Below are 23,169 nucleotides of genomic sequence, written 5' to 3'. Positions count from 1 at the left end.
CTCCCAGAGAGTTCTGTCCCAGCCCACCAGCCTCCTTGCCAGTCCTCAGGTGCTGGGTCCACTCTCCCCTCCTGACCTGCACACTTGCTGTTCCTCCACATGAAACAGGCTCCTGCTAGACCAGCACATTACTCCCTTGTTTTCTTTAGATCTGTACAAACATTTTGCCTTCTCTTTGAGACTTTTTCTAACCACGTTATATTTACATTAGACACACTCTGTTATCACCATCACCAAGACCATCACCACCAACCATCACCACTATAATCATGACAACTACCATTATCATCACCATCACCACTATCATTACTATCATCACCACCATCACCACCATCATCACCACCACCATCATCATCACCACCATCACTACCACCATCATCACCATCACTACCACCACTACCACCATCACTAGTATAATCACCATCATCACATCATCATATCACCACCACCAGCACCACTACCACCATCATCACCATAATTACTATCACCACCAACACCACCACCACCACTATCACCACTACCACCATCACTACCACCATCATCACCATCACTACCACCACTACCACCATCACTACCACCATCATCACCATCACTACCACCACTACCACCATCACTACTATCATTAGTGGAAAATGTCTTCATGTTTCCTGACAATGCGTTACGGGAAGACTTGGGATTACTGAGCAGGAAGTGGGTGCAGTACTGTGCCGAGCGTGGAGCGTGTGTTCGTTCTCTCCTGCCATCCTCATCACCACACTAGGAGTGGGCACAGCAACACCCCACTTTACAGGTGAAGAAAGAAACTGAGGCCGAGAAATTTAAATGACACTTGAGATTGCAGAGTTGGTGACGGGCAGCACGGAGCCTGGAACTCAAGCCGCTCCCCTCTAGAATCCACAGCACGGTGACCACCCCAGGCTGCCCCTGGGTCAGGGAGCCCAGCTCCTGGGTTGGCCTAGGACAGGCAGGCTCCAGTGACCCCTAGTTCGAGGAACGTACCTCAGAGAAGACTTAGGTCGAAGTTCATTCCCTCTCCCGGGCCCTTCCACGACTGCAAGGAGAAAGTCTCCACGGAGTGCGAGCATATTTTAACCCTTTTCTGATATTTGAATGGCAACAAACAGGAAAAAGGGAACCTCATATTCAGAACCTTCACAGGCAACCGTCTCCAGCCAGCCACACGCATAACTCGGCTGTGTCTTCATTTCACTTATTTTTAGGGGTATTGTCTATTTGTGGCATGTGATACTGGTTGCCCAAATACTGTAATTATTTAAAATTTTCATGTTAAATACATTTATTGGACTTAAGAAAGCACAGTGATTTAATTTAGAGAAATTTATGAAACAAGTGATAGTGGTACAAAAATGATTGGGGTTGATGCAACTCTATCCTAGCCCAAATTCAGTAATAATAAACTATCGGCTGCCAAGGAAGAGGGAAACCTTGCCAGCCTTCAAGGACTTTATGTTCTGGTTCAAGGGTTCTCACCTGGGCATTATTGACATTGGGGCAAGTTCATTCTCTTTAAAGGGTGGGCAGGGGCTGTCCTGGGCATCGTAGGATGTTAAGCAGCATCCGTGGCCTCTACCCACTAGATGCCAGGAGCACCCCGCACCCTTTCCTGACAGCCAGACCTATCTCCAGTCATTGCCCAATGTCCCTGGTTGAGAACTGCTGACCTAGTTGCAGGTGGCACCCTGAGGAGGCCTCAGACACCCCCTCTGGCTGTCGACCTGCAGAGGAACGCAGCAGAAAAGCTGCAAAGGGAGGAGGGCAAGCCTCAGTCCCATCCACCCACTTCCCCGGCCTCAGAGCTGGCCCGGGTTCCTCCAGGACCTGCAAAGTCCTTGCAGTAGGCAGCAGAAATGCAGGCGCTGTTATCTCTTTCGGATCCTGCTATCTTCATGGGATTTCTGTAGCTGAGTTCCCAGAGAGACTGCAGCTGCACAGTCAAAAATATCCATGCCGCTGTGGGTCTTGGAGCTGTTTGTATGAGCTGAGCTGCACCACACAAGTGGGGTGGGGGGTTGGGGGAGTTGAAGTTGGGGAGAAATTAGGAAAGAAAAACAACAAAACAAAAACCTTCACAAAGCAGATCCAAATGGGAAGAGAAATAGAAATATAATATGAAATACGGGAAGAGCAAAGATGAGAGGATAGTTGTTTCATCATTGGGGAATCTTTTAATAAGATGCCCAAAAAAATTCAGCAGAACAAAGGAGTATGGGAAAGGATGAGAGAGTGTTGACTGAGGACACTTTCCTGCTCCAACACGAGCCTGAAAGCAAGGGCTTCTCAGCTTTGGCTGCCTGCCGGAGTCACCTGGTTTGGAGGCGGGCGTGCTTTCAAATGGTACACGCCCAGGCCTTCCCTAGTGCCACTGAAGGTGTCGGTGGCCTGCTTTGTTGGAGAGGCCTCGTGTGATTCTGACATGTCGCCAGAAATGAGCATTGTCTTTTTAAATTTTTTTATTTTACTTTAAGTTCTGAGATACATGTGCAGGACACGCAGGTTTGTTATACGGGTATACATGTGCCATGGTGGTTTGCTGCACCTATCAACCTGTCATCTAGGTTTTAAGCCCCGCATGCATTTGGTATTTGTCCTAATGCTGTCCCTCCCCTTGCCCCCACTCCCCGACAGGCCCCAGTGTGTGATGTTCCCCTCCCTGTGTTCTCATTGTTCACCTCCTTCTTATGAGCGAGAACATGCGGTTGGTTTTCTGTTCCTGTGTTAGTTTGTTAAGAATGATGACTTCCAGCTTCATCCATGTCCCTAAAAAGAAATGAGCATTTTTTTCTTTTTTCTTTTTTTTTCTGAGATGGAATTTCGCTCTTGTCCTGCCAGGAGTATAGTGGCTCTATCTCAGCTCACAGCAACTTCCACCTGCTGGGTTCAAGCGATTCTCCTGCCTCAGCCTCCCAAGCGACTGGGAATACACGAGTATGCCACCATGCCCAGCTAATTTTTTTATTTTTAGTAGAGACAGGATTTCACCATATTGGGAGGCTGGTCTTGAACTCCTGACCTCGTGATCTGCCCGCCTTGGCCTCCCGAAGTACTGGGATTACAGGGGTGAGCCATGGCACCTGGCCCCAGAAATGAGCATTTTCTAAAACTTGAAAACCTACCAGGTGAGTCTCTGGTGCTGTTTCTATTTTATTTCTAAAACGTCTTGCTTGGCAACGTGGCATCATTTTTTCTTTCCTGTGATTTCCCTCCTTCTGCTTTTTTTCTTTTTTTCATTTTTAATGTTTCTGACTGATTATTGCCATTTCAGGGACTATGCCAAAGCTCTCTGAAGTAGCAAAATCCTCCTTATCTCTAAATCATCCCTAAGCTCCCAGCAATGGCAGGCAGCCCTGGGCAGGCCCTGCACCCAGCAACCTCTGCCCACAAGCACACATCTCCCCCAGCACGGTTAAACCGTGTCCACCTGGCTCCACAAGCTTTCTAAAGGAGAAAAGAGGTAAGCCCTCCAACCCCTCAAATATACACCATGATGAAGATGTTGAGCCCAACAAATTACAGACAAACGTTTGAGATCAGCATGTGAGAAAGTGGGCTTGGCAGAACCTGTTTGGCCAGATGTTCACAGATGTTGCAGGAAAGGGGGCCAAATGTGGAAAGGCTGGACAGGGTTGACCCACAGGAATCCCCTGACTCTAAGCTGCAAATGTGCATCCCAAGCCTATTCCAGGGCCCCAAATCCTGCACTTCCCGAGTCTGTTTGACTCTTGGAGCAAGCACCTCTCAAGGACCAGTTAGCTTTGCAAATGCAGAAGCGGGATGCCTGGGCATAACCCAGGAACAAGCCCAGCTTCACTGAGACACAGACTCCTTTTTTCCAGGCTGGTTGTGCTCATGCAAATACAGCAAAGTCACCGCAATGCAGGCCCCGGCCAGGACCCTGGTCTGTCTGGTCCCCACTGTGGTCTCAGTGTCCAGTGCGGTAGCCAGTGTGTCTGGTCCCCACTGTGGTCTCAGTGTCCAGCGTGGAACCTGGCATGCAGATGTTGGGGATAGGCTACATTTTAGTAACGACTTTTTAAAAACAAATAAATGAGTGAATGGGGCCGGGCATGGTGGCTCACGCCTGGAATTCCGGCATTTTGAGAGGCTGAGACAGGTGGATCACCTGAGGTCAGGAGTTTGAGACCAGTCTGGCCAACATAGCGAAACCCTGTCTCTACTAAAAATACAAACATTAGCCAGGTACACTGGCATGCACCTGTAATCTCAGCTACTCGGTAGGCTGAAGCAGGAGAATCACTTGAGTCCGGGAGGCGGAGGTTGCAGTGAGCCCAGATCGCGCCACTGCACTGCAGCCTGGGCGACAGAGCGAGATTCTGTCTCACAACATATATAAATAAATAAATAAATAAATAAATAAATAAATAAATAAATGGATGGATGATAACACTGTGAATGACTTCATTGTCTACACAACAGTCACATGTCAGATCTTTAAGGAGGTGTTTTGTCAGAATCGCCTCTGTTTGATGCACGTGAGATTGACATCTGGGGCAGCCAACGGGGCAGTCAGGGAGACAGAACTCTCTGGCACCACTTTTGAGCTTGAGGGTCTGCTCCCATCTCTGACAATGGGATTCACAGCAGGGTGCAAGCAGGGCTGAGAATAGGATGAGGCAGGCGAGGCACAAGGATGCAAAACACTCAGCAATGTCACCTCCAGGCTCACGCAAGCGCGGGGCCGGTCTCTACAAGTGAGGCCTCCTTGATTCTGAGCCATGAGCATGGCACTTGGCTCACCATCGTCCTGGCCCTGCAGGTCTCAGGCAGCAGGAAAATACCAGGAAAACAGAGCTTGTCTTCCTGGAGTGTAGATTTTGTCCAAAGACTTGGCACGGGAACTAATTTTTCTGTTAAAAAGATACAGAAAAGATCAGAGAAGAATGCAAAACCGAAGAGTTTTTAAGATAAAACATGCCCCGGGTCCTAGGAATATAAGCCCTTGTTTTCACCTTTAGTGGGATCCGGGTAGAAATTTGAAAGAAGTTCCAATTAAACTGTTGATAAAAAGATTAGAAGACAGAATATGTGCTTATTGAATCTGCAGGAGACATGCACTGTCATCATCTTAAGATTCCTAAACATCAGAGCAGAGAAGAACAATGCACTGAAGTGGCCTTTGTCCTGGATAAAATTCCATGCTGCAGTTAAAAGCAAAGCTAGCTGCACAGGCATTGGTCTACGGAATATGACTGAGCAGCCTCCGAGTGCTGGGCTCTGTGCTGGGGCAGACGTGCAGCTGTGAGATCAAGTGGCAAATCACAGGCGAGTGCCTGGAGGAAGAGAGCTGTTACAGTCCTGTTCGGATAGTTTCCATTTCACTCCTCCTTCAAGACCCAGTGGTGACTAAAAGCCTGTAAGAAGAAGATTTTTGAATTGCAGATAAACCACGATAAGCTCCATGTATTAGACCAGGCAAGATATGCCTTAAGGACAACTCAACAGTGCTTAGATTCTCAAATTCTGAATTCCACTGAGTTTAATTATCTGAACATGACAACACCGTGAGGGTTCATTGATAAAACCTTGAGTTCTAGCAATGCTGCCTGTTCATTCATTCATTCTTCATCCATCCTTCCATGTGTCTGGCACTGTCGGGGCACTGAGATTCTCCAGTCCCCAACTACTCCTCAAAGCATCCAGTGGTGGAGACAGACACGAACCAGTGAGTCTCACACGGAGCCAGCGGTACTGAGGGACAAGAGCTCGGGTGCAGGGTCAGGGTGACAGTGAGATCTGCACCATGAGTGGATGGTGCCTGCTGGGGCAGGTCACTGAACGAGTGCTCAGCAGTAGAACAGGACCCTGTGTGAGAGAGAATCTGGAAGAAGCTTGGAAAGCAAGGTCACAGGTCCAGGACAAGAGTGGAGAGAGGCACTCACCTTGCACCCCAAAATTTAAGGGCACACAAAAAAACTCAGTGATCAAGATAAAGAATATTTTAATGATTTTAATGCAACACTTAGAAAACAATCAAAATTAATGTGAAACATTCATGATAAATAAAATATCAAATTTTAAAATCAGGACAGGGTCTCACAACACCAAGGTCACGGTAAGGTGAGTGAGGCAGGTCATGCAGGTGCAGGTCGAAGCCCATCATGACCTAAAACTTTTATATCACATTTTTTGCATTAATTTTTATTTGTTAAGCATTGCATTATTGATCTTGATTCTGAGTAATTTCCACCCCTTTTTCCATTTGTGCACTTGTGGTCAATGCTCTCTCCCCCTACCCTGGTCCCACCCTCCAAGGACGAGGGATTGGGGAAGGAGGCAGGGGCCGGACTACATCAGAGGTTCAAGGGTCATGCTCCAGACACTGGGCTTTATCCAGCAGCATTGAGGAGCCACTCAATGACACATCCAATGTGTTTGTGTGACAAGATCGCTTGGGAGGAGAATTTGTAGTGAGGGGAGGGAGGATCAGAAAGAAGACGGTGAAAGCAGTTAAGAGAGTCATGAGTATCTAGGCAAGAGGTGCAAACAATTTGGAGAAGACTGGTAGGAAAACAGTGAATGAATTAGAGACCATTAGGCAGTGAAATCAACAAGATAAAGGCCAGGACACATGGATTCAAGAGTATCACTTCTAATTTTCTGATGGTACAATTCACTGTGGCCATGATGAGCTTGGAGTGGGGTAGAGAGGGGGTCTGGGTTTTGGCCTATTGAAGCCCCGTTCATTTGCAGCATTCTAGTAAAATGATGAGCAGGAGGTGGGCAGGCAGGTCTGCAGTCAGAAAGATTTGGTTGTGTTTGGGTTGAAGGAATTGGTTTGGGAGGTATCGGTGCAGAGGTGGTAATTAGGGGAGTCACATCAAACAGGGGACCCCATGCTGTGGCTTGTGAAACATTTGGGATATACTCAAAAATGACCTGCTGTCCATCTGCAAGTCAAGCCTAACTGGGTGTCCTGTGTTTTTCTTTGCTACACCTGGCAGTAGCCTCAGTGGTGACTGGGGCCACAGGCTCTGGTGAGCTCACCTGGAAAGCAGGTAGAGAAGAGAAGGAACCTGGGAAGAAGCTGCTGGAGAGTCTGGCAGCTGAAGTCCCCGGACTGCAGGGGAAACCAGGAGTCTGGTTTTGCAGAAGCCAGAAGGAAAGGTCGTTTGGTTACTGTGTCAAGCTGCCAAAAACCAGGTAAAATGAGAACAGAAGGCAGAGTGCTCTGGACTTGGGCATATGGAGGTCATGGGGCCTCTCACCGGGTGCTTTTTTGCAGAGGGCAGGAAGCCAGATGGGAGGGGCAGTGACGGGCACAAGGAGAGGTAGGCAGGAGCAAGTTGGCCATGCAAAGGTGAGAGAGTCAGGGCAGCGGCTGAGGGAGGTAGGGGCGCGGGTAGAGATGGGAGCATGTCCAGGTGTTCGTGTTCATGTCTCTGAATCAGTCCCCTTCTCCATGCACAGCCCAGGAGCCCCCAGCATCTCTCCCTGGACAGTGCTCTTGGTCTCCCAGGGCTTCTGGTACAACCCCTCCCAACTTGTCACCATCTCTTCTCTCCTGTTCCCCACCTGGTGTGATTTTGTACATCCCCAGTGTCCTGTTCTCCCTGGATAGACCTCCCACTCTCCAGCATGGCCCGGGGGACCCTCCTCCTCTGCCCTCACCGACCCCTCCCACACTCCACCACCCAGACACCCTGCTCTGTTTCACTTCCAAGCCACTATTCTTCGGATTTTCAAAGAAGTTGAAACCTTTTCCTTGGCCCCTAAAAGTCTCTTGTAGGCACTGTGTTTGGAGAAACAGGTCCTTCCCGGGGTTCCTGCTGAGCCATCCTGCATTAGTGCTCTCTCTGCCCTGCCTTTGAGGGGCTAGTCTCCCGCCCAACCTGGCCAGCCACTGCCCTGGATCACCTCCTCTGGCTCAGTCCAGCGGGCCAAGCTGATCAGCCTGGGAAGGAGGCAAGCTCGCCCCATGCTGGACAGATTGCAGTGGCTAAACGAACGTGAACATGGCCATCTGCCTGGAGAGGGTAATGTTATCATCACCGGAAAATCCCAAGTAAGCTGGTGAGGCCACAGTAGATGCAGAGGAGAAGCCCACAGCCACTCGCCGGGCATGAAGCTATGGATTCGATGCTAAGTCTGTCACCAGCAGCCGTTCCTCATCCATCATGGGGGTGCTCACTTCAGGGTGAGTTTAATCTTAGCATCTATTTTGCTCTCATTGTCCACTGAAATTATTCCAGCCCAACCAGACTTGTGAAAGGAATGATAACTCTATCAGATTTTTTAGTTCACATTTAGGTTTTTCTTCAAATAGTATTTTGATGGGGGAAGTCACAGAGAATTAAATAACAGTTTTACAAAAAAAAAAAAAGAAGTGTTTTTTCATTATAGAAAGAGATCTGCCTGTGACTTACAATTAGAACTAGAAACAAAACATGGGAAACAAATGTATTTTTTGACATATATGTATTTCATTATCAATATATATGCACATATATATTAATATATCTTATATACAGAGATACACACATGTATGTTTACATATATCAATATATGATATCAATATATGCATATAGTGTGTGCACATGTACAAAATATACCTATTTTTATATACATTATACAACTTCACAAACAAGGTTGGTTGTACCAAAACCAAAGGAAGTAAGGCTGGCCAGGCATGGTGGCTCATGCCTGTAATCCCAGCACTTTGGGAGGCCGAGGTGGACGGATCACTTGAGGCCAGGAGTTGGAGACCAGCCTGGCCAACATGGAGAAAGATGTCTCTACTAAAAATACAAAAATTTGTCAGGTGTGGTGGCGGGTGCCTTTAATCCCAGCTACTAGAGAGGCTGAGGCAGGAGAATCCCTTGACCCCAGAAGGCGAAGTTTGCAGTGAGCCAAGATTGCACTACTGCACTCCGGCCTGACAGAGTGAGACTCTGTCTCAATTGAAAAAAAACAAACAACAAAGGAAGGAAGGTGGACCACAGTACCCCACTATCAGTGTGGTAATCACCATGGCAATGGTCCTGGGATTCCTCATGTCCGGATGCTGCTTTGCTGAGCACAGGTGGCTTGTACCACACTGCTGCATTTTAATCATCACCCACTGGTGAGGACACTGAAGGTCAGTGCCCTTGTGACTTACTTGAGATTACCTGGCTGGGCTTGAACCCAGGTCTCCTCACTCCAAATGCCACAGTCTTTTCGATAGCTCCGTTGCCTCCCGGTGGCACACACTTACCATTTTACAAACCCCAAACTTGTCCCCAAGAGGCAACTGCTTTAATTGTTTGATATCTTTTATCCCCCTTGCCCGGAATCTAACCGTTTTAAAAGGGAATACCTCAAACTTACAGCATTGGGGAGATATCTTCCAGGTGCTGGCTCGGCTGTCTGCTGATTGATAAATGCCAAGACTGCTCCTGAGTTGAGGCAGGAGATGGGTGCAGTCCTGGGAAGAAAGAGCACGCCTGGAGCGTCAGCTGACTGACGAGCGAAAGCCACGCTAGTGTCGAATGGGGTCACAAAAGCCACCTGAGCACTGCAGCATGTGCCTGTAGTCCCAACTACTCAAGAGGCCATGGCGGGGGATCGCTTGAGCCCAGGAGTTTGGAACTGTAGCATGCTATGACTGCACCTGTGAATGGCCACTGCACTCCAGCCTGGGCAACAAAGCGAGGTCCCATCACTAAAAAGGAAAACAGTTATCCAGGGCCAGAAGACTCAGCCAGTCGACCCTCATTTTTCAGCCCTAACTCTGTCATTTAGTGTAACCCTTGAAAAGACATGCTAGGACTATGACCTGTTCTTATAATATTTTCAATCCTTTATGTGGCCGCAGATGTTTCTTGGCCCACACGATGGACCCGTCACACCCTGTGAAACCTGAACTACTCCTCTGGCAAAGTGCACTCCAGAACCAGCAGCTGGGACCATCCAGGTCACAGCAGCCTCAAATCATCTGGCCTAAAAACCCAGATTGGTGTTTCTTGAACAGCTCCTCCAATGCCAGTGCAGTCTTAGAACTCAGATTGCTGCAAAGCGGGAAGGGAATCTCCCTTCTCCGGGGGCCAGTGACCAGCTGACCTAACTGCCAAGGCTGCTGGACTGCTCAGTGGCTCAGCAGAGCTTATGTCCTCACTCACAAGGGACAAGCCTTAAAATCCAGTTCTGATATTCACTTTGAGGCTTTAACATATTGTTAGGGAAAAACCTGTTTAGAAATACATTTCTTTCTTTATTTATTATTTTATTTATTTATTTATTTATTTATTCTACTTTAAGTTCTAGGGTACATGTGCACAACGTGCAGGTTTGTTACATAGGTATACATGTGCCATGTTGGTTTGCTGCACCCATTAACTTGTCATTTACATTAGCTATTTCTCCTAATGCTATCCCTCCCCCCTCCCCCCTCCCCCCCCCCCCCGCACGACAGGCCCCAGTGTGTGATGTTCCCTGCCCTGTAGAAATACATTTTGAGTTAATCAAATGCAATCGAGAAAATGAGATGTCATCCAAAAAGTTAATGTAACAAAGATTTTTGAAAATAGTAATTCTCATTGCTGGGGATGGTGTGGTGAAATAGGTTTTCTTATACACTGCTGGAAGCTCCTTCAGGAAAAACTATTTGTTGATGGGTGTCTGTGTGTGTGTGTGTGTGTGTGTGTGTGTGAAGAAATGTGTTAAAAACACTCATCCACTTTAATCAGTAATTCCACTTTTGGGAATCTGGCCCAAGACAATAATCAGGAAATGAAAACAGGTTCATATAAACAGGCAATAATCATGGCATTATTTGACTTTTTAAAAAATTAAATGTCCAACACTACCAAAGTGATTAAATAAATTATGGAATGTCCTTATGATGGACTATTTATACAGTTATTAAAACTGATGTTTGCATACTTTTAATGCAAGCATACTTTGATGTATGCAGAGTATTTTTTTAATAAAACGGAAACGGCGTGTTTGTGCCTGACATTGAGTGCAGACTGCATACACACAGCGCAGTGGCACTCAGCACAGGCTGTCATAGACAAGGACCTGGAAGAAAATATTTTGAGATTAATAATGGTCAGAATATGTGAAACTTCTGCTTTCTCCTTTATAGTTTGTTTGTTTGTTTGTTTTCTTCTACAATTTTAGAATTATCTTGATTTCCTTTCACTACAAGAAAAGAAATACTTCAATACATTAGTAAATATTTTGGAGTAGAGGAGACTTTTAAGAGGGTGGTTATGAGTAGTTGTATATTCACAATAGCAATGTTCCCCCCTGGAGAGTGAGCTAGTAAACACGTGCTCTGTTATAAGTAGCTGTAGGGCTTTGACATGGTCTTTACATTCAAAATGAGTTCACGTTACGCTGATGGGGCGTCCCGAGGGAAGCCGGACCTTGCTGCAGAGCTTGGCTTACGAGGAGCAGAGAGCTGGGTGCTTCCCCAGCTGATTACCGGCTTCTGTCCTGTGAGTTCCAAGCCGCAAAACTCTGGGCAAGTCACTTATCAGCTGTGATCCATCTGTCCCCTTCGATAGAGCAGCATTAGTGACTCCTGGCTTCCTCACAGGGCCACCAGGAGGGTCAGCAGACGCCCTTGGTGGGAGACTGCAGGGCTGTTGGGATGAGGACTCCCCAGCTATTGCAGGGTCCATACAACAGTTTGGGGGACAGCAGCCTCCAGGTCAAGTTCTGGTCTGCTGTGACCCTGGGACTCCGAGATCCCTGTGGAAAGACTGAACTACTCACATCATGCTGACCACTGGAATTTGCAAAGCCTGTTGACATTTGAGAGCTCACCTCTAAGCCACCCGGCTGTTCCGTGAGGTGGACGAGGTGGACAACGTGGGGGAAGTGGTGCTCCTGCAACAGACAGTGAAACTGATGCTCAGAGATTGGATCTCAGGAACCCAAGTCCCCAAGGTGGCCCAGTGGGTCTTAGAGCCTGACTGGGCCCAGCCCCCAGACTCCAAGGCCAGGCCTCTTTTTACTATCCTCTGTGAGATGGAGATGGGTTTACTATGTCCATTTTACAAATAGGGAACCTGAGACTCCCAGAAGGCCAGGTGACGAGCCCAACTCATATATGGTCAGATCTGTCAGGTAACATATGGTTCCTAAAAATCTCCATACCATGCAGGGCTTATGGCAAAAATGGGGTCAGGAGCACAACACTCAAAACATTACCGGTAACATTAAAAACAAAGATAGAAGCCGAATAAAATGATAGCACCATTTTACACACATTAAATGTGTGGGAAATGCATGAACACTGAAGTAAACATGGCACTTACCTTGGGAAAGATCTGAATTCCCCTGTGCACCTGGGCCCAAGAAGAGTTACAGTTTCTAAGTGATTGTGTGGTGGAGGAAGGGAGGTTACCCGAAATGGAGCAGACGGTTGTAACACCAGGTGCAGATAGGTGTGGCTCCTAACCCACAGCTGAGGTGGCATTGGAGGGCCACGTGTGTGTGCACGTGCTTGTGTGTGTGTGTCCTGCAGGGCTTGACCAAGCAGGATGCAGTTTTCTGCAACGGCCTAGCATTTCCTGAGGGCAAAATCACATATAGGTAAAAACCAAATTCACATCACACTCAAATTATCCACTAACACGTCAATCACGCTAGAACAAATGTGGGTTTTCAAGACAAGCCTCGGAGCAGAACTGGCTGTACCTAGCGAAGGGTGGGGCCGCAAGTGAGGCACGGGCTTTTCATTTTTCTGAACCCAAAGCGTTCTTTACATTGGATGTTTCTGCAGGCATTTCCTCCTTTCTCTTCCTCTTAGCCTGGCTCCAGGCTGGCAGGAGATAGCATCGGCTACCTGCAGCAAGTGGGGTTAATGGGGTGGCAAGGGCGATGGGGCAGGAAAAATTCTGAGACTACGCCTGAACCAGCAGAGGGAAGCCATAATAGGTCACGGTGTCTCTTGGAGATACAGATAAGGGGGTTTTGTACTCTACTCCGGATCTGCAACTTGCCAACTGCATGGGCTTGGACAGGAGACTCAGCTTCCTTGAGGCTTGGTTTCCTCATCTGTAAAATGGGAATACATGTAGTACAACCCTCACCAGGTGAGTTTAAGGGTTAACTGAGATCAGGCATGTAGTAAGTGTTCAACAAACTCTGATGACCTTGTTCTTCCTCCTCCCCTTCCTCTTCTCCCTCTTCCAAATCTCTTCCTACTTCTTCATAGTCATCTTTGTCATCATCACCACTATTATCATCACCATCGTCATCCTAGCACCAAAGAAAAAAAGTCACAACCCAGCGGTTCCTGAGACACTGACGATGGAGCCAGTTTTCTAGGAGCATCAGATTCTTAATGGATCCTCTGGGTCTGAGGCACATCATTAGGTGTCCTTGCACCCTAGACTTCACTTACTGCAGGAAGCAGGCTCTTCCTTGAGGAAAGCAGCAGGAGCGAAGCTCTCCTCGGCTTGGTCCCCCCTCGTGGCAGTTTTCCTACTGGGTCCTGTGCTGTGGCTTTTCTTCCCTGGAGCCCTGCATTTGTGCGCATTCCTTCCGTGCACTGTATGTTCTCAACGCCGATCGCCCACATGTCTGAAACCAGGAGGCCAGCTCCAGGGAGGTGGGACATGTCTGGGAGGTGGTTTCAGGTATTCAAAGTACTGTCCACAGACTACAAGCATGGGCATTGCCTGGGAGTTTGTTAGGAATGCAAAATCTCAGGCCCAGCCAGGAACCATAACCTGCATTTTTTTTTTTTTTTTTTTTTTTTGAGACGGAGTCTCGCTCTGTCGCCCAGGCTGGAGTACAGTGGCGCCATCTCCGCTCACTGCAAGCTCCGCCACCTCCCGGGTTCACGCCATTCTCCTGCCTCAGCCTCCCTAGAAGCTGGGACTACAGGCGCCCGCCACCACGCCTGGCTAATTTTTTTGTATTTTTAGTAGAGATGGGGTTTCACCGTGTTCGCCAGGATGGTCTCGATCTGACCTCGTGATCCGCCCACCTCGGCCTCCCAAAGTGCTGGGATTACAGGCGTGAGCCACTGTGCCCGGCCCAGAACCTGCATTTTAATAGGATCCTCAAGTGATTCAATGCACATTACAGTTCAAGCAGCACTGGTCTTAAGGGACACAAGAGCCACAGCCCATAAGTCTGGGCTCTGGGAGAAACGGCTATCCCTTGATATGTTGAATGCCCGTTTCTCTTGGTATGTCCTGGGGATTATGTGCACATGTCTAAACTCACATGGGATGGTGTTAGAATCCTGACTCCAGCTGATATTCTGTGTGGCTTCAGGCAATTGGCTCCACCTCTCTGAGCCTCTGTTTCTTTTACTGTGATCTGAAATCATAATAATAATAGTTATTAATGTTTGACACAAAACATTAATGCATTCAACACAGTTCTCAGCATGCAGTAAAACTCATAGGAAATGATATTATGACCACTATTGTTATTTGGGGTGAACACTGCAAGGTCCTCAACCAATATCCACTTTCGTTTTCTTCTTCACTAACAGAATCTCAATTTTACTCAGGCAGTAAATTGCATTTCACAATAGGCACATTATTAGATGTGCCTGTTTAACAACGTTCACCTTCCTAGACCTCCTTGAAACTAGAAATGACCATGTGACCATGGTCACAATCCTTTGGCAGGTTTCTCTCCTTAATAGAAAAAAAAAAAAAGATTTTAAAATTTCCTTTCTTTCCTATCCTCCCTTCTTTCTTCTTGGACTCTGGATGTGATGTCTGGAGACAAAGCAGCCATTTTGCTCTCAGGATGAAAAGCACACTAGAAGGATGGGTAAGAGGAGAGAAAGAAGGCGGCTGGGTTTCAGTAGCACTGTGAAGCTACTATTTGGATTGCCCATCTCTGGACTTCATCGTATAAAGCAGGTGGGAGAATTAAAGCTCAATTTCTTAAGCTACCATTGAGTTTCTCTTACGTACAGCCCACATAGTCCTAACTAGTGATGCCATCATCGTGACACTATTACCATTATGATAGCTGTTGTTACTGACCATCTCTGGCACGCACTAAGGACTCATCCTGGATCCTTGGTTAGCATTTGCTAATTTCAGTTGAACAGTTTGAAGGAAACCTAACCTGGGAAACAGAATTGACTGTCAAGCCCCTTTAAAAAATGAGAATAAAAAGAAAACATAATCCAAATATCCACCAATGAAATCTGCTAAATGTATTTTGACATGCAGCTTTTCATGTTTATTTTTACACACACATTTAAAATATACACCTACTTGTAATGATAACGTGCACTGCGTATTGTTTTATAACCTGCTAATTTTCATGTATCTATACATTACCATCTTTTTCATGCCATTAAATTTGCTTCTACAATAAAAATAACAAATCGGGTAATGAGATGAGCCTGATCCTTCACTTGCTTCAGTTTTACCTTCCAAGAACTGTGTCTTTGCAACACTTATTTGGGCAGACATCACCCCCACAAATGCCTGAATGAGCATTTCCTGTTGAAAAGCTGCGTCGGGAAAGACGTCAGAGCTGCTGGCTCACTTTTTCTGGAGAGCGTCTTAGGATGCCCAGAAGAAACATGGGATAGTCACTCCTTAAACGGCTACTCGTTATGTTCCTCCAAATATTGCTGTGAAAAATTCACATCCATTTTCACAATGAATGCACATTTTTTACAATGATGCAAATGATGTAAGACTTTAATTCTGAAGTTCTACTCCAGGACTTCAAATGCTTCTTGTCCTGCTTTGGTCCAAGGTCCTGCATGTGTGGGAAGCCCTCTCTTCGGAAAGCAAGTGAATCAGAAATTACTCGTGAAACTGACTCCAATACTGATAATGGGCTGATAACAGAAAGAATAGCATCCTTAGTATGTCTCACTTATTAAAACAAGACAAGAAATTATTTGGAAAAGCACCTGCGCCAAGTCACAGGGGCCAAGCTGCCTGGGGGGCTCCAACCTCACCCTACCCCCACTGCACTCGCCAGGGCAGCCTGTCCTTGTCCCCAGCTAATTGTTCCTGTGTCAGACGGTGGACTCAGTGCTGCTGGATTCTTGAAGAGTGATAGAAATATACATTTTTATTTGAAATCTTCCCATTTTTAAATGTCAGCCACTTCTGAAAATCACAAAACAAAAAACAAAACCACTATAAGAGCCACAAAATAAAACCAGTCCACAGGCAGAGGCAAGCCACTGTTTGGAGTTAGCATGCCCTCCTTGCCAGCCTGTCTTGTTAGGGAGAGGACTGGGTTTCAGAAGAGACGTTGCCAGAGGGCCATCGCATTATGGTAATAGCCTTTTTGCTTAACATCGGTTTGCCCACACCCTGTACTTCAGGCACAAATGAGACAAATTAAGGGCATTCAGCTGGGAGCCAGCACATATTTTTTTCGTTAAGGAGCTGAGCGAGTCATTAACCGCCCAGGGCTGGTGGAAGGCGGGGGAGGCCCCAGCAAACCCAGGAGGTGCCCAGGACCCGTGACCTCATTCTGTCCCAGCCCAAGTCTTCACTGCTTCATGAGGAGCTGTGACAGCGTGGCCTTCTCCAGTCCCACACGGCGACAGCAAGGCCAGGGAGGCAGGGAGCTCGCTATTTCTGTTCCCCACAATCCAAGCCTCCAGACTCAGGTCTGGGATGACAGAGAAAATCCCAAAGAGTGCGCTTGCTGCACTTCACTGGCATGGAGCACTGTGACTAATGCCCACACTGAGCCCGGTGCTCCCTAAGCCCTGGCTGATACCACTGGGCGCTCACACTGTTGGGTTCCAAGGCCTTCCTGAGTCATCTTGCCTTCCCTCTAATTGCACAGCCTTCAGCCTATATAGGATGATCAACTCTTCTCGGTTTGCAGGGTTTTGGTACCGAAAGTCCCACATCCCCAGCAGCCCTTCACCCTAGGCAAACCAGAACACTTGGTCACTCTGAGTCTATGCAAAGCCCAGGGAGTTGATTTTGAAGCCACAATTGAGAAGTCCCATCCGACTGCAGAAGGGCATAATTTTAAAAAATCAGAACCTGGGCATTTCAGCTAGGTGGGCTGGAGTACAGAATACTCGATTGGACTTTGCTTCCAAGGGTAGAAGGGTGGTACTGACCACAGCTGGGTAGTCCTACAAGCAGCGGGCCACCCTCCACAACCTTGCTACCCAAAGTGTGGTCCCCAGGCCAGCAGTATCAGCACCACCTGGGAACCTTTCAGAAATTCAGACTCTCAGGCCTCAGCCTGGACCAACTAGATCAGAATCTGCATTTTGAGAAGATGCTTGGGTGCTGCACAGCACACAGGTTGGAGAGGCACCGTCTGCGGGTGCTGCATTCTTACAGCTTAACTTGGTGAAAGGACAGAATGGGGCTCCAGAGAGGTGTCAGCAACCTGAGCAGGTGTGAGAAGTCTCATTTCACCTCCCTGGGTTCCTGGAGGCTAAAGCTGTTCAGCTCCCAGAAAGGCAAGGAGGTCTGTCTGCCAGGATGGAAGGAAACAAATGAGTGACGACAGTTCCAGGCTACACGTCCCCTGACTATAGACCTTAGAGGACAAGGGACTTTGTGCATTTTTTTATTACCCCTTCTGCCTAGATTTTCCAGGACCTTCCAGATAAAATGTACTACATTTTGTATTAGATTGGAATGCACTGGGCTGCAGGTATCAGAGACCCAACTAACAGCGGCTTAAACAAATAGAAGTTTATTGTTCTCACAGAATGAGCAGGGAGGGGTGGATGATGTGTGGCTGGGGGGTGGCTTGGCCATGCCGGCGGGGATAGAGGTTCTCCCTGCCTTCCCCTCTAGACTCCAAGCACTTCCACTTTCTGTCCTCAGGTTGGTGGCCTTATGGCCTCAGGATGAATTGCTGTAGCTTGAAGCATCATGTTGATGCTTTCGAGACAAGAAAGGAAAAGGGGGAAGCCAATGAATATGACCTTCTTTTTCAGGAGAGCAAAATATTTCTAATAAACTGAACACTTACTTCAACTCAAGCCTCGTTTGTGGTGCTACAATGCCATTTGGACCCAAGAGAGTCTGGGAAATAAGTCACTGACAAGAGGGCCAAGCAGCTGTGAGGAGCTCAGATCAATCCTGATCCATTGCCTAGAGCCAAAGAGAACCAAGAGGGAGCCAGCCAGGGCCCGGAGACACCTCTTGTAGGTCTTCTGGTCTTTGCATGATGGCCCTGATCATGTTGGCTATTCATTTACATTTCCGACCCCTTCTGGGTTACGGAACCCTTAAAGGCAGTGAACATGTCTTAGTTGTCTCAATATGTCCCTGGTGCTAACACACCAGGCACAGAGGGTGCTCAGTGGATATTTACAGAAGGAATGAATGAGGATGCCCTCAGTGCCCATTACCCAGAGCCACTCATCCCCAAATGTCTTGAGATGGTGGCATCGGCTTTATCTCATAATTGGCTTTATCTCCATAATGACTTATCTTTTCAAATTGGAACCAGTCTTCAGATAACTGGGGCAAAGTCATAGAGAATCATCTAGCTTGAGACTGAAGTTTCAGTTCCATGGAGCCTGGCTTAGGAGTACGATCAGAGGTGGTCAGCAGCTGCCAGACTCACCCACTCCCACGACTACATAAAAAGAAGGAACAAAATAAAAGCCAGCCTCTGGGGTCAGGCGAAGCCATTTGTTCTTAAGGGGAGTCACAGGCAAGGCTGCGCTGTGTGCCTTGGGGTGTCACAGCTAATCATGGTTCATGAAACATGATGGGATGGAGCAAGTCAGACAATTCCGCCTGATATGTGCCATATGACAGCCGTTAAGCCGCTTGGTCCACTGGAAATAGCATTTCATGGTGATCCAGGTAGGGGAATGCAGCCAAGAGCAGAGAGACTCCTCCCATCTCGCTGGAGAACAGGAGGGGGTTGTTCGGGTGACGTCTCATTTCATGAGCCAAGTCAAGGCATATAAAAGCCAGGGAGGGCACAGGGTCTCCCCAGGAACTAATTTGGATGGGAAAAATAAAGATTTTATGTGCTGGCTCAGGCACTGGACTGAAAATCTCGAGAATCTAATCAGTGCCAGGTGGAGGGTGAAGCAGAGCAGTGGCTGGCGAGGACCCCACTTGGGGCAGGCAGGACATGGGGGCTGCACATTTCTGTGCTGGGGGTGCATCAAGCTGAGTCGTCACGGGCTTGGGCTTCAGCGACCCACGTCTTTGGGCAAGTCACTTCCCCTCTCAGCTCCCTCTGTTTCCACATGGGCAAAATGGTTGTGAGGATGAAAGACAAGAAGGTGGAGGCCAAGAGCCCAGCACGGTGCCCGGCACAGAGTGGTTGCCAATAAACAAATCATAATCGTAGTCATTAATGGGGCCAAGTCCCAGCTAGGGTGCCCTGAGGCCTCTCCCTCCCCCTGTGGCCAGGTGGTGCAGTTGCCAGAGTGAGCAAACAAAAACACAGGACATTCAGTTAAAATCAAATTTCAGATAGACAATGAATCATTTTTTTTTTTAGTATCCATATGCCTCCAAATATTTCATGGGACATACTGATACTAAAAAATTATTTATTTTTTATTTGAAATTCGAATTTAACCAGGCACCCTGTGTTTTTTCTGGCAGCTCTAAGGGTGAGCTTAGGTGCGGCCATAGATGAAAAAGAAGGGATTTCAATGTCAGTGATGGCTGAGTGGAGTGGTCGAATTAACTAAAGGAACCTATATTCTGTGCACTCAAATTAAAATTTCTGATCTATGACCTCCAACTCTCAAAGCTTAAAAGGAAAAAAAAGCCTCCTTTAGTTAATAAGCAAACTAATGAAATGACAGAAGATTGGATGAGAGTGTCCCGTTCCCCAGCTTCAGCTGCAGTTTCCTGAAGGCCCCCACGCCCTCTCATCCCATTTTGCAAAAGAGGAAATCAAGGCTCCAGCAGGTGAAGAGAGTTGCTGGGCTAGCATGTGGCTGCAGTCCATGTCTGTCTGACACATGGGCCAATAACCATCACCAGGAGACCCCACTGCCTCTCATTGCTTAAAAAGGTCCGCCCTAGAAGGCCACAGACCACCCCCAATTTTTGTGGAGGGGAGAAAATGTTACTGAACATCAGGTGAGAGCAAGTTTCCCAACCTCTTTCTGCCTCACCTTTTCCCTCTGTCGAATAGGAATAATTATTCTACCATCTTGATAGCGTTTTGGGTGACTTGGTAATTTTGTGTACATTAAGGACCCAGATGCTAATCGTGACTAGACAGATGCCATTTATTAGACTTATTGTTATGAAGACAGTAGGGTTTTATTGTTAAAATATCAGCCGAGAAACCCATCAGAACGAGTTCAGCCTAGGATTCACCTCTTTACCAATCGTGGGATGTTTCTAAACCTCCCTGAGCCTCCATTTGCTCATCCATAAAATGGGAACCTCGTGGAGCCTCCCTCTCGCAACTGTCGGGGGTAATGGAGTAGCACAGGTGAGCACTCAAGGGCAGGCTATTTGTATTTCAACAGGCAGAGAGGATTGGGGTGAGAGCCAGTGGCCTCTCTTGGGACCCCTGAAACCTGGCCACACGGAGTGGGCTTCTACTCCGCAACCCCCCTCTGCCCGGGCAACAGTGGAGCTGTCACAAGCCCACATCTGCTGCTGGTAGAGACTTTTCTCTCAGGATTCCTGGAGGGGCCCTGGCAGGGGCCACAGCCCGTCTCTTCTTGTTTATGTGTTGAGAACAATGCAGACATAGAAGCCAAGTTTGCAACTGGGTCTGGAGGAAAATGGTTATCTCTCCAATAAATCCACATGCATCATTGTCAATGACCCTGGACACGCTGCCCACCCACAGCGCCTGCCCATTAGAGGTCAGACAATGGCTAATGAGATTGCCATCCCTGATTAAGCCAGGAGGCAATGCTTCTTTAATTCTACACACAGCCAGGAGGCAGGGCCTTAGCCTCTCTTACTAGGACTTCCCTTTTCCTCTTACCAGTTCTGCCATCCATGGCTTTCTGGATTCGCCAGAACTTCAGGTTTCCCAACGAACACAGATGTGTCAAGTGCATTTTCTGGCTTGAGGGGTTGTATTTTTCATAGACATCTTTCCAGTTTCATAGCCATTTTGCGCAGGAGTGTCATCAGCTGAGATTCAAGACTCATTGACGCTAGGCTGGGAAATCCCTGGGAGATGAGAAAGTCAGTCCACACTGGATGCGTGGAACCGGAAGCACACTGCAGAAGGGGGATGTGAGTGCTGTTTGCAGTCCCTCTTCTGGGCCAAAATTTGGCTTAGGGCTTCCCCTACCCTCCCTCGGCCTCTATAGCCTGTGAGATAGATATTAGCACCTCCTTTTGCCAAAGAAGAAATCATGGCCCTGAGAAATGACATGGTGCATGCAAGGTCACACAGCAAGCAAGTGGAGGGGAGGGCGTGAGTCCATCTGTCTATATGCCAAGCTTGTGTTTTTCCCACTACACTTGACTTGTTCACACTCGGCTCATCCCAGTGCTTGAAGCCCACTGCAGAGCCAAGCCCCAGGACTCACATGTGGCTTCCTTAATGCCCATGTGGCAGTTCCAGTGCTGTCAAATCCCTCTAACCTGAAGCAGTTAAAACTGACGATTTAATGACCCACTGGTGCATCCACTTAACTAATCTTTGTGAGCACATCAAGGTGTTTTATTTTTGCTGTTTGGAGTTGCATAGTAATCTTTTACATAAACCACACCCATTCTTACAGTCACCAGCATTTACAGTTTCCAGTCCTTTAAAATGAAGTAAAAATTAAAGGGCATTTACAAAGATACCTGAATGCAGAATCCTTCATTGTTTGTGTATTTTTTCATCTTTACAGTAGTTTCTTCCTCACTGAATTGTTCAGCATATTTTTTAGGAACTCATATTTTTCAAGTCATTCCAAAGCATTTGACTTATTTTTCATAGAAGCAACTTTTCTCTTTCTTTCACACTCATAGTTTTTTAGTTTATATAGTAATTCAGTTGAATTTTGAAATTAAAATTACAAATATAACTGGCATAAGAAGGCATGGGAACAAATCCACTGATTCTTGTTAATCAAATGACTCACTGAATGAAGGCAGATATGGGAGAGCTCACTGAGGTGTAGCTGACCAGCCTCCAACTTTCAGAGCACTGTGGGCAGCCACAGAATGTTTACAGTGACGGGGCAGAGCACTGGTTAGTGGCTCGGTAACATGACGACAGGTGAAGAAAGCTTCTATTCTACTATCTCAAAGGTGGTAACAGTAGCAGTGGTGACTGCAGTGATTTCTCTGTATTTAGTGTGAGTGCCACGTATTACTGTCCATCCTCGCTACAATGCCTAGAAATTACTGTATTTACAGTCTAAAGATTAGCTAATACATAAGTCACTCAATTCTACCAGGAAGCTTTTCTGAAAAATATTATCTGTTACCCCCGACTCGACCAAGTCTTCTTGGAGAAGTGCCAAGTAGCCAGGAAGACTGATTTTTAGATGTCTCTTCTTTCTGTTGTTCTTGAAGCTGCACATTTGCTTACCCAGGGGGAGCAGGGGAGGAAAGGGATAAGTTGCTGAGAGTTATTCCATCCATTAGTCTATGGTGGACTTGATGGTGTCACACAAGGAGACACCTGAGAAACAGAAAACGAATCTTATATACTGGCCAATAAAAGACTTTCTGCTCTGTTTTAAGATGAGGAAACAGACTCAGAAGTCAAGTGACTTGGCCAATGTCACATAGCTTGTAACTGGAAAAGCTGATATTTCAACTTAGGTCTATTTAATTCCAAATCCCATGTGCTTTCCATTGAACAACTGTCGCCATCGAGCTGGGTGGGACTGAGTTGAGTTGGTTTGAGTTGAGGTGAGCTGGGTTGGGTTGGCTGGAATTGGGTTGGTTTGATTTGGGTAGGTTGGTTGGAGTGGGTTGGGTTGAGCTGAGTTGACTTGGTTTAAGTTGAGGTGAATTGGGTTGGGTTGGCTAGAGTTGAGTTGGTTGGAGTTGGGTGGGGCTGGGTTGGGTTAGGTTGGGTTGGGTTAAGTTGGTTTGAGGTGTGGAGGGTTGGGTTGGGTTGGGTTAGGTTGGTTTGAGGTGGGGAGGGTTGGGTTGGGTTAGGTTGGTTTGAGGTGGGGAGGGTTGGGTTGGGTTGGGTTAGGTTAGGTTGCATTTGCATGGGTTGCACTGCTAGCATTGAATCACACTAAGCCATTTGCTGGGTACTCTTGGTCCCAAAACAGAGGGCTAACAAATGTCTCTTTTATAGTCTTTC

The sequence above is a fragment of the Macaca nemestrina genome, chromosome 15 (genome assembly GCF_043159975.1).
Source record: "Macaca nemestrina isolate mMacNem1 chromosome 15, mMacNem.hap1, whole genome shotgun sequence".
In the NCBI taxonomy this organism is placed as follows: domain Eukaryota; kingdom Metazoa; phylum Chordata; class Mammalia; order Primates; family Cercopithecidae; genus Macaca; species Macaca nemestrina.
Note: the sequence above shows the minus strand (reverse complement) of the source record.